The sequence below is a fragment of the Aotus nancymaae genome, unplaced genomic scaffold (assembly GCF_030222135.1).
Source record: "Aotus nancymaae isolate 86718 unplaced genomic scaffold, 86718_ANA_hifiasm-v0.15.2.pri h1tg000028l, whole genome shotgun sequence".
Taxonomy (NCBI): Eukaryota; Metazoa; Chordata; class Mammalia; order Primates; family Aotidae; genus Aotus; species Aotus nancymaae.
Window position 1 is genome coordinate 21,134,612 of NW_026988441.1, and position 13,951 is coordinate 21,148,562.

A 13,951-nucleotide genomic window follows, 5' to 3' on the forward strand; every position below is an offset into this window, starting at 1 on the left:
AATCTCTACCTCCTGGGTTCAAGCGATTCTCTTGCCTCAGCCTCCTGAGTAGCTGGAATTATAGGCATGTGCCACCATGCTTGGCTAATTGTGTATTTTTAGTAGAGATAGGATTTCTCCATGTTGGTCAGGCTGGTCTCGAACTCCTGACCTCAGGTGATCCGCCCGCTTCGGCCTTACAAAGTGCTGGGATTACAGGCGTGAGGCACTGCACCCGGCCAGGTGCTGTTGTTAACCATATTCACAGATGAAGAAACTGAGGCACGGAAGAATTAAATAATTTACTCTCTATTATATAGCTAGTAAATGGCAAAGCCAGGATTTAATTAGCTGGATTGGCTCCAGAGCCCAAAGCGCTAAGTGTATGTAGCATACATGCATTCACCTGAGTCTGCATCATTTATGTTTCAATATTATACCACCCTCTCCATCTTCTCCAGGTCTCCCCACCTTCCTCCAGCATGTCCTTTGTCATGGCAGCAGAGTGGCCTACTGTATGGCAATGACGTAATAGCTCTTAGCTGCTGCTTTGTTGTTGGATTTTAGCTCATTTGCAGTGTTTTCATGTTTTAAATAATGCTCTGGCAAAAGCCTTGTGGTTAAGTCTTGACACACATCTATGGCTATTTCTTTGGAATAAACTGCTGGACATGGTATTGCTGTGCAGGCTGGTCAACCCTCCAGGTTTGCCTAGAACTAAGGGTTTTCCAGGGACAAGGGACTTTCAGTGCTAAACTGGGACAGTCACGGACAAGCCAGCATGGTTGGGTCACAAGACAATTTTACACTTATGTTATTTGCTAACATGTTCTGACGGTTGTACCTTTCCTTAACATCGGGTTGATGGTTTGCTGTAAAGATGGAGAAGGGATAAAAGGTCGTCTTTCTAGATGGCTTTAGGGAGTGGTCCCAGCCTGTGTCCATGAGATAACCGTGGGAAATATGGATATTCAGGTTTAAAAGTCATCAACTGAGGGACTGAGGAGAGGATGCAATGAGAGTTAAAGGAATCAATGAACATGAGAAGAATCTTGACAGCAAGGCAGACCATGTCGGAAAAGTCAGAACAAGAAAGGGGCAGGGACAATATCATGACCACTGCATGAAGACAGAGCCAGTGTGTCCAAGGATGGGGAAGTATTTGGGGGGCTGACATCAAGAGACTTGCATCAATTTTTGAAGTCAGCAAAGTGGACTTTTCCATGCTAGACTCTCCTTTTCTTCAGTTCCATTCAGCAAACATTTATGAAATGCCTCTTCCATGCCTTCACTCTGCCCGTTGCTGGAGGTAGGAAAAGAAACAAATGCCCTCTGGGAAGGTCCTTCTCAGGACCTGTGGTACCCATTCTTGCCAGATGCCCAGAATCATTTACTCATTTATTAAGCAAATATTTACTGCTGCTGGGAATATGGCAGCTTCCTGGGCTTTATAGCCTTCCTCTTTCTCCTCCTAAAAACACTCTTAGGAGAAAATCTCCTTTCAATTTTGGTGAAGGAACCGCTTTCAAAACTAACATCACTTTAAAAGTATCTCACCAACAAAGCAAAACATATCTTTCCTTGTTAAAGATGTTTCAAAACCTAAGAGCAGAAAGGGGATATTTGGGGGGATGGAGGGCTCTCTTGCCCAAGCCAGCAACCCACACCAAGGCCACCCCTCATAGAATGAAAACACAGCCCTGTTTCTTCCCAGGTCTGGGCAAAGAAAAGAGAACCCCAGACTGAGGGCAATGTGCAGGTTGCCGGCCTGGAGGTGTGGTGAGTGAGCAGCTGGAGGAGGGCTGGGCTCTGACCCTTCCCTGTAGATCCCTCCTTAATACTGAACATGCAAGGGTGATGCAAGGTATGTCATTCCCAATATTTCCAAAGTACACATTTCTGATCCTGCAACTGAAAGAAAGAAATTCACTCTGACAAAAGCTAGTATTCACTGAGAGCATCCATCACTGGGAACTGAAATTGCAGGAAATTTTTTGTTTTAAAAAATGCCAAGTTTTTCCATCCCAGCCCCTCAGTGATTTGGAAAAACGTCCGTCCTCCAGTGAGAATGTCTGTTGTGATTTCATTTGATGCTGTCGTGACTCTGCGGGGCTTAGCCAGGTAGGAACCAATGTGGTCCCTATCACCTATGGAGGGGAAAAGGCAGCACCCCACACTCCACCCTCCACAACTGTTTCAGAAAACACACTCCAGGATTCTGGAAGCACGTGCCTCAGCAAAACGCTTACTGTAACTGCCTCTCTGAATCCATTCTTCCCTGAAGGAGGGTGTGCCACTCAGGGCTGTCTGTCCGGTGCCAGGTCAAAGATGCCCCATGTGCCCTTCTCTTCCCCTGAACACCTGCCCAGCCCCAACACAGGAACTCAGCGACAGACACACATTTGGAAGAACAGAGCGTCAGGCTTGGACAAAGAGTAGTTTGGGGCCAGGGCTCCATGCATAAAGCTGTTTTGTTTTAGAAAGGCAGTCGTGGAAATACCTGACTTCATGAAGCTTTATAATGCAAGCATTAATACGTCAGTTTCTACAGAGTAGGCATGAAGACAGCCTCCACCTCCCAATCTCCACCCTAAGGTAATTGCAGTCCAGCACTGAGAGGGCTTATTCAATCTAGCAAACAACCTTCTTGTCTTCTCTCCCAACATATCTTCCTGTCCCTAGACCAGGAGACTGTGGCTGATTTCTTGTTTCTCTCTGGCCACCAGGAACCAGTCCAATGGATCCTCTCATCCTGGCCCCAAACAAACACAGAGGTCCCTTCCTCCTCACAGCTTGTCCACTGTGTGGCAAATGTGAGGGATGGATTCCCCAGTTCCCACCCCAGAGGGCTGGACTTTGGAGAGAGATTCAGAAAACAATGAGTTCTCCTATACTCCTGGTATTGATTTTGAAGAACACTGAGTGCCCGCTCAGGTAAGCTCTCTGTCAGTACTTGGGGACTTGGCTTTGTTACAGATGGGTTGTAACTAAAAGTGATTTAGGCTTAGCGTGATGGCTCACAACTGTAATTCCAGAAAGTTGGGAGGCTGAGATTGGAGGATCACTTGAGCCAGGAGTTCGAGATCAGCCTGGGCAACATAGTGAGACCACGTCTCTATAAAAATTTGAAATATTAGCTGGGTGTGGTGTTGTATACCTGTAGTCCCAGCTACTCGGGAAGCTTTGGTGGGAGGATTGCTTGAGTTCTGGAGGTCAAAGCTGCAGTGAGCTATGATTGCACCGGTGTACTCCAACCTGGGCGACAGAGCAAGACCCTGTCTCTAAAAAGAGAAAAATCCAAAACATAAAATGAAGTCAAATAAGTAAAAGGGGATCATAGGACTTGTGTGCAGACACTCCCGGGAAGATTGTGTACACACTATGTCACACCTATTTGCATTTCCAACACCCCTGTATCTTAGAGTTCACGTCCACACTGAGCTCCACCTGTGCTGGGTGCTGAGCGAGCCTCCTAAGAAATATAGCCTGACTTGCCTGTCCCCAGGGACCTTAGAGGTGCATCTCCTCCCAGGCACTGAAGTCAGAATACCAAGGGCAGAAAGCATCTCTCAAAGCAGCAGCAATTTCTAGAGCCCATGAGGCAAGATGTGGCACCATGAGTCCCTCCTGTCCAGCTTTGAACAGACAGTGTTGAGAATGAGCCTGTTGTCCACAGACAGCTCATTTGTTGCAGTGAGAAGCCAGGAAATAATGACCATACAGTGACTGTTAACATTTATTGAGAATGTAGTGCATGCCACATACTGTTAGTGATTGCCTTTCAAACCTAAGGGGTAGAAAACACCATTCTACCTTCCTAGGCAGGAAACCAAAACTTACAGAGGCAAAGAAACTTCTTTGGGGTCTCTTAGCTAACGAGGAACAGACCTGGGACGCCTCACGCAGGTACGTGGTCACAGTGCTATCCTGCTTGTCCTTAACTTAGAGGCCCTCAAAGCCCAGCTAATGGCAGAGATTGTGAATCACTTAATTTTTGTGTGTATGTGTTTTAGAATGAGCTATAAATGGCTGGCATTTGGAAATCAAAATCGACATCATCGGAAGTATAAAAATAATGAGGTGGGTGGTAAATGGCACATTGGCGCATGTGAGCACTTTGCACAACGAAGGAATGGAGGCCATTTAGAGCCAGCAAAGAAATGGCTTCTCTACAGTCACAGATAAAAAAACAATATTCAGCATTAGGCGAAGGCAGCTTTTAAGCAGTTTCACTTATTGTCAAGCTTCCTTTTGATTACAGCAAATAAGTTTTCCTTTAACGGGAGACTCTTATAAAAGGGAGGAAGGGTGAATGAAACGAGCTTGGCAAATGAGGTTTTCGGGAGGCCTGCCCCCCGGCCCAGGCCCATGAGGTCTGTGTTCATATTTCTGGGTGTTTGGTAGGGCTGTCTGTGGAGCGCGTCTCCTCGGCTGACCATCGAGGTAGCTTATTATCTCCCAGAAGCACATAATGTGTTCACCAAGTGACTGCATTACAGCAAGCCCCTAAATTGTATTTGGACAAAGAATAATTGAACACTGGACAGAATAACAAATGCCCCGGTCAAGTTTGCTTCATGGGTTTATCGTGTTGTATTAACATGATAGAAATATGAATACTTAAATCTTATCTCAGGTATAGTTTATAACTGCATTAATCATTTACTGTATTATATATTTTTCATGTCAGTAAGATTGTGGGGAAAAGATTCAATTTTCACAGCACAGTCAGAGAGTGTGTTTTAGATAAGTAAGAGGCCAGGATTAAACCACTGCAACATGGCTTTCAATTGTCGGCTGTGTAAAGGGAAGGTTAGCACATATCAAGCAATATTAAGCAGGATCGTTTGGGCTTTGGAAAAATAAATCACCAGGCCACTCAGTGCCATTGTCCTGTTTGACGGAATCGGGTAAGCGCAGACCATTTACTTACATAGGAGAGGTCCAAACCAGGCCCGTAGGACTACTCTTTGTCCAAGCCTGATGCTCTGATCTTCCAAATGTGTGTCTGTCGCCTATTTCCTGTGTTGGGGCTGGGCAGGTGTGCAGGGGAAGAGAAGGGTGCATGGGGCATCTTTGACCTGGCACCGGACAGACAGCCCTGAGTGGCACACCCTCCTTCACGGAAGAATGGATTCAGAGAGGCAGTTACAGTAAGCGTTTTGCTGAGGCACGTGCTTCCAGAATCCTGGAGTGTGTTTTCTGGAACAGTTGTGGAGGGTGGAGTGTGGGGCGCTGCCTTTTCCCCTCCATAGGTGATAGGGACCACATTGGTTCCTACCTGGCTAAGCCCCGCAGAGTCACGTCAGCATCAAATGAAATCACGACAGACATTCTCACTGGAGGATGGACGTTTTTCCAAATCCCTAGCTTCAATCCGTTCTGAGGGGCTGGGATGGGAAAACTTGGCATTTTTTAAAATGAAAAATTTCCTGAAATTTCAGTTCCCAGTGATGTGGTTCTAAAAGCCCTGTAAGAGGTCTGTCATGGTTGGTTGTACCCTTTAAGCTTTCCTGTTTGCCCAGCAAAGTGAATCAGAGGTCGCGACACAGAGCAACTTATTTTTCAAAGTTTAGGAACGAATCAAAACAGCAGGCCACAGAATAGAAAGGTGAGATTGCAAAGACACAAATCACTTCCCAGTCACAAAAATTGCCAAAAAATAGCAGCTTGCAGCTGTGCACAGCAGGGGCAGAAAACATTAAACACATGTTAAATAACAAATAGGAGACTTAAATATAGCTAAAAATGGACCTTATTCTGAATAAATCATGCAAGCTGCATCTTAACCGTCCTGAGAAATGTAATGGATCATGTGAAATCTGCCAAATTTGTATTAAAAAAAAAATCAATAGCGTGTGTGCCTCTGCTTCTAAAATGACACCATGTTCAGCTCAGGAAAGGCGTTCTGTGCTTCCGCTGTCCCCCCCCCGACCACCACCTCCCACCACCCATAAGACTACAGCTGGATTTAAGAAATTTCACTTTAGTTAAAGACAAGCAAGACATGCATTTGAATAAGTCTATTTTTTTTTTTTGGTGGATAAAAACTATTTAACATTCACTTTGCACTGCCTTAGCATTTCACAAAATTGTTCCCTCTTTCTTTTGAACATGTAAAGGAGTTGGCTCATCTATTCTGAACCGTTTTTTGAAAACCGCAGAAGTTCATTTCTTCGATACTTCTCATCCATTTTTAGCCTCTACTAAGACATAGCCATCGCCACACGGTCAAAGAGGTTTTTATGCCATCTCCTCCACTGCCTGTCGGGAGGGGGTGGCTGGGGGCAGGGCATTGCCTCTTGTGACAATAAGGCAAAATAAATCTCCAGGCAGAGTATTCAAATCAATCCTCCTGGCAAGTCTCCTTCTCTTGAAATGTTTGCTGCCTATATATTTCTGTCTTCAGATTATTTCCAAGTCCGTTGGCTTGCCTTCAGCGCTTAGGGTCATATTTTGGTTTATCCTGTGTGTGTCTCACTTTGGAGATTAATGCACCTTAATAAGGCGAGAGGGAACGGTGATGAGAGACTTTTTAAACTTTGCCTTTGTATTGCCACAATAGCACATGTTTTGCTCCAGCACACATGCACTCACATTCACACAAATGCCTGTGCACACATGCATCACACACTTGCATGTTCCTTAGCATGGAAAGGTAGTCTGAGGTTGCACAGTCGCGGCAGCAGTGGAATTCTACAGCTGTACATATATTTTTTGTCATCAGTAATCAGTTGCCAAGGAGTTTAATGTGAAGGACTGGGGTATGGTGTGGAGGAGAGCATTGTGATAACGCAGCCTGCCTCCTCACCGGGTAAATAAAGGGGCTGTGTACACCCATGCCATCCTCTGTGCCTGACGTCCTGTCCCAGAGCTATCTTTGCATTTGGAATATTCATAATACTCTCTTAGCGTGAACTGCAAATATCTGACTTTGAGGGCAAATATATATGTGTGCGTAAAGGAGAGAAGCAGAGGGAAAAGCATTTTCAAAACAGGACCAAGTAGAGCCCTAATGGGAAGCCTTTGAGAGGCATGATTAGCATACTTCCCAGGCTTCCCCTGCCCCAGCCGGCCTCTTTTGGCTGCACAGAGAGCATTTCCACCGAGCTGCACTCAGACGGGGGCTCTCCAGAGCCAGCGGATGCTCTAATGTACTGAGAAGTCATAAATATGGAATACGCTGCACCACTGCTTCCATTTCCTGTATTTCAGGGATATGGGGGAAATTACAGATGGTGGCACAAGTAGTGATTAGAAAGATGGAGAAAGAAGTGTCAGAAAAGGAGGAAAAAGAGCTTCTGGTTAAAAAAAAAAATAGAAGGAAAAGAAGGAAACAGAAGAAAGAAGCCAGGAAAGGAAGAGAGAAGGCAGGTGGAAGGCAGGAAGGAAGGGAAGAAGGGAGGGAGGAAGGAGGGCGGGAGTGAGGAAGGAGTGGGGAAGGAAGGAAGAAGTCCAGAAGAGAGGGAGGAAGGAAGGAGGGAGGGAGGAAGAGAAGAAGGGGGAAGGTAGGAGGGAGGAAGGAAGGAGGGAGAGAAGGGAGGGAGGGAGCAAAGAAGGAAGAAAGGGAAGAAGGAAAAAAGGAAAGAGGGAGAGGGAGGAAGAGATGAAGAAAGGAAGAAGGGGGCAAAGAAGGAAGGGAAGGAGGGAAAAAGGAAAGAAGAAAGAAAGATAAAAGGGAAGGAAGAAGGGAGGGAGAACTTACTGTTCCTTTAGAACTCATTTTGCATCTGCATACAGAAGTACCATTTCCAGGAGAAGGTACTGAAGTCAAGAGCCTTCTTCCCATTGGCAGTGGGCAGGAAGAGAGATGGGCTTAACTAGGTGGTGATATCCTCTCCTCGGGGAAGGTTCTGGTCTACTCTGGCTGTAGAAAATCAATTGAGTTTGCTCATTTGGCAAACCTCACCTCCCCAAGAAAATTCCCAAGCTGCCAGCCACCCCGACCCCCCAACACAGGTACCCCAGAGACAAATTGTTTTTGAATTTTCTAGTGGGGGATTAGCTTCAGAGGCAGCAGCAGAAAAGTATTATTTGCCACGTTGGTGGCCCACCTCAGGGAAGCCCTATGTAGATATCATTTAAAGAAAAATAAAAAGCAAAAGGCCTATGTTTGCAACAGAAAAGCCCAAACGAAGCTGAATAAGTTAAGGAAGTAGCATCTGAAACGTAGCCACCTTCTTAGAGCTCTGCCTCCGACCTGCCCCGCTTCTTGCCCTCTGCCCCGTTTTTGAATCCCCATGAAGTCACTTTTTCTTTTATGCTTCCATTGGGCTTTAATGGTTCCAGAGATGTGGGGTTCATTTTTGCTTTCTGTGCTTTTTTTAATCTCTTCTTTTCTCTTATAATATTCCTCCTCTAACTTGTCTGATGTGATTCATTTCTTCAAGATCTTGTTTTATTTTTAAGTCATCAATTACTCAAACTTTGTGAGCTTATCTATCCTCGGCCATCTGGATTCCATACCTTATTTTAAAGCATGTTCAAATAATGACAACCTTCTTTTCTCAATTAATTTATGGGCTGCGGGGACCATTTTTCATTTGTTATCATGCACTTCCATTTGATCTCTCGTATCTTTCTTCTGCATCTGCAACCACGGTGTATAAATCTTCCACCCCGGCTTTGTCATGGTGTCCGAGATATATAGGTATAGCTTCCTATTAGTTCCACAAAACTGACCTTAATTTCTAAAAATGGTATCAGATGTGAATAAAGTTTGGTAAGATGATTTGTTTTGATTTACTTTGTACCACTTATCTTTGAGTTTTCTTCCTACTTTTCTTTTATCTAATTTAGACAGTAGAGTCTCGCAAGCTGGGTTACGGTTTATCCATTACCTCCCTGCCGACGCTGCTCCTTAGAGAGATAGGGCTGGGAGATTTTTGGCTGTGGATAATAATAATGTGGACTCTGGGCATGCTGGAGGCTGGTTTGTGTTGTTTTCTATTTAATGCAAGCTGACCTGCAAGCTTCAATATCTTCTATTTCAAAAATGTGAATATTTTCAAACAGCATGACTATATCAAGTTATTAGATATTGAATCTGAGACTTGCATAATAGAATTAGACATGCAGATCCAAGTATCTTTCCTCTTCTGCTGCTCAGTTGACAAATAGGAGTATGGAAAGACCCAAATCTCTCTCCGACCATTAGGGGAGGCTGGTTTTGGATTTCTGAGGGGCTGTGGCTTACAAAACAGAATCTGTGTGTGGGGTGTGTGTGTGTGTGTGTGTTTTGTTTTACATAAACAGACTTCCGTCCAAACTGGAGAATGCTAATTAAGCAAAAAACATGGCCAGATGTTTATTAACACATCTCAGGTTCATGGGATTTGGAGACTGTGCAGTTTTCATGAACTAATTTAAAAAGGGAAACACCTTTATTGGAATAATGGCCAATTATAACTGCGGACTTTGCCTATTCTTTTCTGTGCGGGTGGAGTGGGTGGGTGGGGGTCCTTCCCAGTTGAGAGATGAAGAGCCCGTCCACATCCTGGTGCATCTGGCTTCAGCCCACACCCCAGCTTTGGGTGTGGCCTTTCAGCCAGCCCCCACTCCCCTCACCACACACGCTGCGCTCCCTGGAGTCTAGAAACACACCCACATAGCTGGGCAGTTCGGTATGCAGAGTCAGTTGGTTTTGGGGTTTTGTCTTCGTTTCCTTTCATCGTGTTATGGGTTTACCTTCTGCCCAGCTGCGTGAGTACCTATTGGTATGGAGACTATCAGAGAAGACGCTTTGCCAAACAGTGCAAACAGTGGAGCATCTCTGGAATGCCAGCAAACCGTGAGACAGGAAGAGGGGCTGTCAGACCACAGCATGGTGACTTCACTCTGGGCCCCAGATTCAAACTGTGGAGTAATAAAACTGAATAGCACCATATAAAACTCCGCGTTTCATAAGACAAATATTGCTCTATGCATTCCTGTCCCTTGCACTATGTTAACTGTAGGAAGAAATGGAAACAGTTTTAGTGACCCCCTGGGACCTATAAAGGCTATTTCTGAGTCTGAATCTTGCTGTTTAATTTAATCATTTATTATATTAATATTCAAATGGGCTGCATCTTATTAGCTACTGCAAAGATGTTAGTATGTCTGAAATAAATACCTAATTATGCTTTTGAAGAGAGGGGTTCTAAAGACTTTGGTATGTTTGTGCTAATAGAACAGTTCATTTGCAGATTTTTCTGCAGAAATCAGCAGTTTGAGGCTTTTTTTCTCTCTCTCTCTTTTAAGAAAATAAAAACAAGGATTGAACATCCACTGAGAGGTTTCAATAGCAGGTCCTAGTTCCACCAGCTCCCAAAGAGCCCTGGAATTACGAGGTTTTGTTCTCTGCGCCTGAGTGAGCGTCCACCCTGGAATGACCAGCACTTTCAGCTCAATAACACATTAATACAATTAACTGTTTTAATCAAATGACCATGAAATTAAATATGTTCCTGTTGGGAAAAAAACCCTGATATCCTCTTGGAAATATATTTTTTGAGTCCAACATGCTAATATATTTCTTAACATGACTGTTTCATTATTTTCCATTTGCATCTCATCTCATCTCTCTCTCTCTCTCTCTCTCTCTCTCTGTTTCTCTCTCTCTCTCTCTCTCTCAATTCCCAGTGCAAAATCAAAATCTTATGTAGGTCATTGATTTTTACATCCACAGACAATGGACACTAGCAACTTGCAGAAATCAGACTGTGCTGTTTGGAGGGAGTGCACAAAACATAATGCCACATATACTCTGGGGTGGAAGGAGTGGGGGCCCAGGAACCTGCAACTCGGTCTGTGTTGAGGCCAGAGCCTGGCAGGCTCCATACGGAGTCCATTTTCCTAATGCTGAGCATTAACTTCATGAGGATGGATTATGCTGCTGCCGTAATATACACAAACGGTGATGATAAATTCTAAACTAAATGTATACACTGCAATTGGAGCAGTGGAGAAATTAGTGGTAAGTGCAGAAGTTACAGTCTGAGAAACTGGGAATTACACGTTACTATCTTTCTAAAGTAACTGCCACTGGATCCACGATCACTCTTATTTTTTATTTTCTAAGATGGCTAAAATGGTATGTCTGCTAATACCCAATTATCTGCTTCATGATTTTTGTTTTTCAGATGAATGTCAGAGCCAAAGGTTAAAGTCCTAAGTGAGTGGACAAGACGCTGCCATCGACAGGGAGGGTCTCAGTTCCCTCCGCCCCGTTGACCTCCATTTAACCTTTAAATTGACCTCGAACGAGTTTATTTTCCATCTCCTCTCGTGGATGGCAGTCCTGTGGGAGGGGACCCTCTTTTCCTGGGTGGATAATTACATTGTGGCTTTCAACTGCACAGCACTTGGTGTCAACCCTTGTATTGACGCACTTCCTTCCTGGGCGCTGCCCACACACAGCCTGTGTGCTGCCGCTGTGCGTGCCACGCCATCCCCTTCCTTCCCTTCCTCAGACCTTTCCCTGCACACCTGCTGGGTATCACATCCAGGTAAGCATTGTGGCACCTAAGGTCCCTGCCCTCAGTGAGCCTTCTTTCTAGCCCATTTGTCCCAACTGTTGAATTTCATCAGGAGTTTGCCACAGCAGAGAGACAATGACTGCCGTGGGAGTACCAAGCACCACGATGGAGACTGTTATTGATGGAAGACAGCCTGGAGGAGGTGACAAGGGTCTCCTGTGCCAGCCTCTGTGCTTGGTGCCACACTAATTTGTCACCTCAAGTCCTCCTCACCGGGTGAGATGATGGGTTGTTTGGGTCTCTCTCTTCTCCATGGGACAGCTGAACTGAGGCTCAGATGGCAGGAGGAGAGGTCCCTGAACAGGACAGGGAGCGGTCATTGTGGGAGGGCACAGCCCTGGAGCCAGTCCCCACACTCCCATCCTCTCCAGAGACCTAAAGGAAGCAAGAGTCCTGTGTTAAAGAATTCACACCTAACTTACCTGGCGCAGGAAGGCTGCCACGAAAGGCTGTGATGCAAGCCCATCTGAGCGCTCTGAGATAGCACAGTGGAGCCTGGGGCTGGAGACCCAAGGAGAAGAGGAAATTCACAAGCACTGGATGGTCTGGGCTGTTTCCCCAAACCTTAGGCCCAGAGATGGAGCTCCTCCTGGGCATGAGCCTCAGGCTGTCTGTAGGACCACACATCTCCTATGGAAGATTACTGGGAAAAGTCAGGTGGACAGAGGAACAGAGAAGACCCAGGAAGCTTAGAGGCTGAGGCTGTCAGGGGAGGAGGAGGAAAGTGAGGTTTCTGTTCCAGAGGGTTCTGGAGGGTTCCAGAGTGAACACATCGGGGTGTTTCTCCTTGTTCCTGATGGTGGTAATGGTCTGGACTGTCTGGCTAGCAGAGGAGTCCACAGGGGCCTGTACCTCCTGACAATTTCCCTCTAGGGTGAGACAAGGAAGGCACTCACCAGTCCAAGCATCTGGAACAGAATAAAAGGTTGAGCAGTCACCAAGGTGCCCCACGGGGTTGAATAGCTCATTTTGTTCATGGGATTAACTGGTTGATCTCATGCTGGTTATGGTTGGAACTCCCCCTCACGCCAGCCTGCCTTGATTTCCCCGTGTGAAGTAGCCCTCCTTGAACTCTCTGTTCCATCACACAGAGGCATCTGAAATGTCTTGTTCATTCATTCACTTGTTTATTTTCATCTTGCTCCCACCCCCCACCCCGAATTCAAGTTCTTCAAAATAGAAACCAGGACTGTTACAGTATTTCACAAAATGAAAATGCAGGCCCTCTTGTTCAAAAATTGTTATGAATTTCACAATGGTGACATTAGCGCATTAAACCAGGGAGAGGCCCTTCTAAGTGCAGGATTCTGATTGAGGACAAACGTAGCACAGATTGGTTATCTCCTGGAAAGGACCTGTGCACACCCAACTAGGGTACCGCCATGCCCAGAACAGTGCCTAGCAGACAGCGAATGCTCAATGCATAATGAAGAATGAACAATGCAACCTCTGCCACCCCACAGGGTGGCAATCTTCTTTTCACCATTACCAGAAGAGACCAGGCATCTCTTGGTGTGACGCAGGGTATATTCTGCTAAGCATTAATTGATCAATTGAATGAATGAGTGAACAAAGGAAATATGAAGCATCATGGGGGCTTAGAGACGGGAGAGATTACTTTGATTGCACAAGATGACACAGGGCTTCAGGGAGAAAGGGGAGCTCTGTTTTTAACAATTCATAGATTTAAATAGGGGAGAAGTGGGCATTCCAGCAGGGGCTGCAGGGCCCCATCTGTGTTCCAGGAATGTAGGGTGCGTACAGGAATGCAGTTGGAAATGCTCTGGCGTTGGAAGCTGCCCTCTTTTCCTCTCCAGCTTGAGTTGAGACTTCCCTTGGAGATCTGCCCCACAGCAGTCGAACAGCCAGGTAAGTCCATGGGTGGGACCAGGGTTAGTAGATTCCCAGCCAGCCCCAAAGCAGGGCTTCGGATGCCAGAGGGAATGAAGTTAGGATCTGGCAAAGAGAAACTGATCGTCCCAGGCTCAAGGACGTCCTCGTTTTCTCTGAGAGTGAGGTGTCCTAGAGGGCCAGCTGAGTGTGGCTGGCCAATACCTGGCCGCTGTGGCTGTCATTCATTCATTCGTTACTCATAGAGGTAGGTGGATGATGACAAAGCCTGTACTATGTGCAAGATATTTTAAGGGTTTCCAAAAAAGTTAAAACAATGATCTTGCAACTGAGGAAGCCACAGTCCATGAAGATGAGTGTTACAAAGACAGCAAGAAGCAAGCAGCACTAGACAAAGCTGCCGAGGTTGGGCTGTGGTGGTGGAAAGGAGTCAGGCCCTGAAGGCTGCCATCGGGGAAAGCCTCTGGTTTGCTGGAAAGGCTTCCTGAACATCTCCAAGTTCAAGTCCATCTCCATGGCCTCAGAGGCTGCTCCAGGGTCTGGCTCTCCGGACCACTGTCGTGTTGGGGGTCCCCCATATTCATTTTCCAAAGGCGTCCTTC

General features: G+C 45.9%; 1 long non-coding RNA gene across 1 annotated transcript in view; it reads left to right on the top strand.

Annotated features, from left to right (window-relative positions):
* The window catches only part of LOC105714493 (uncharacterized), a 192,409-nt gene that overhangs the window by 146,641 nt on the left and 31,817 nt on the right, over positions 1-13,951 (top strand). The window contains exon 6 of the long non-coding RNA XR_010344303.1: positions 11,103-13,367. This is a non-coding gene — a long non-coding RNA (uncharacterized LOC105714493). The remainder of the gene's footprint in view (positions 1-11,102; positions 13,368-13,951) is intronic.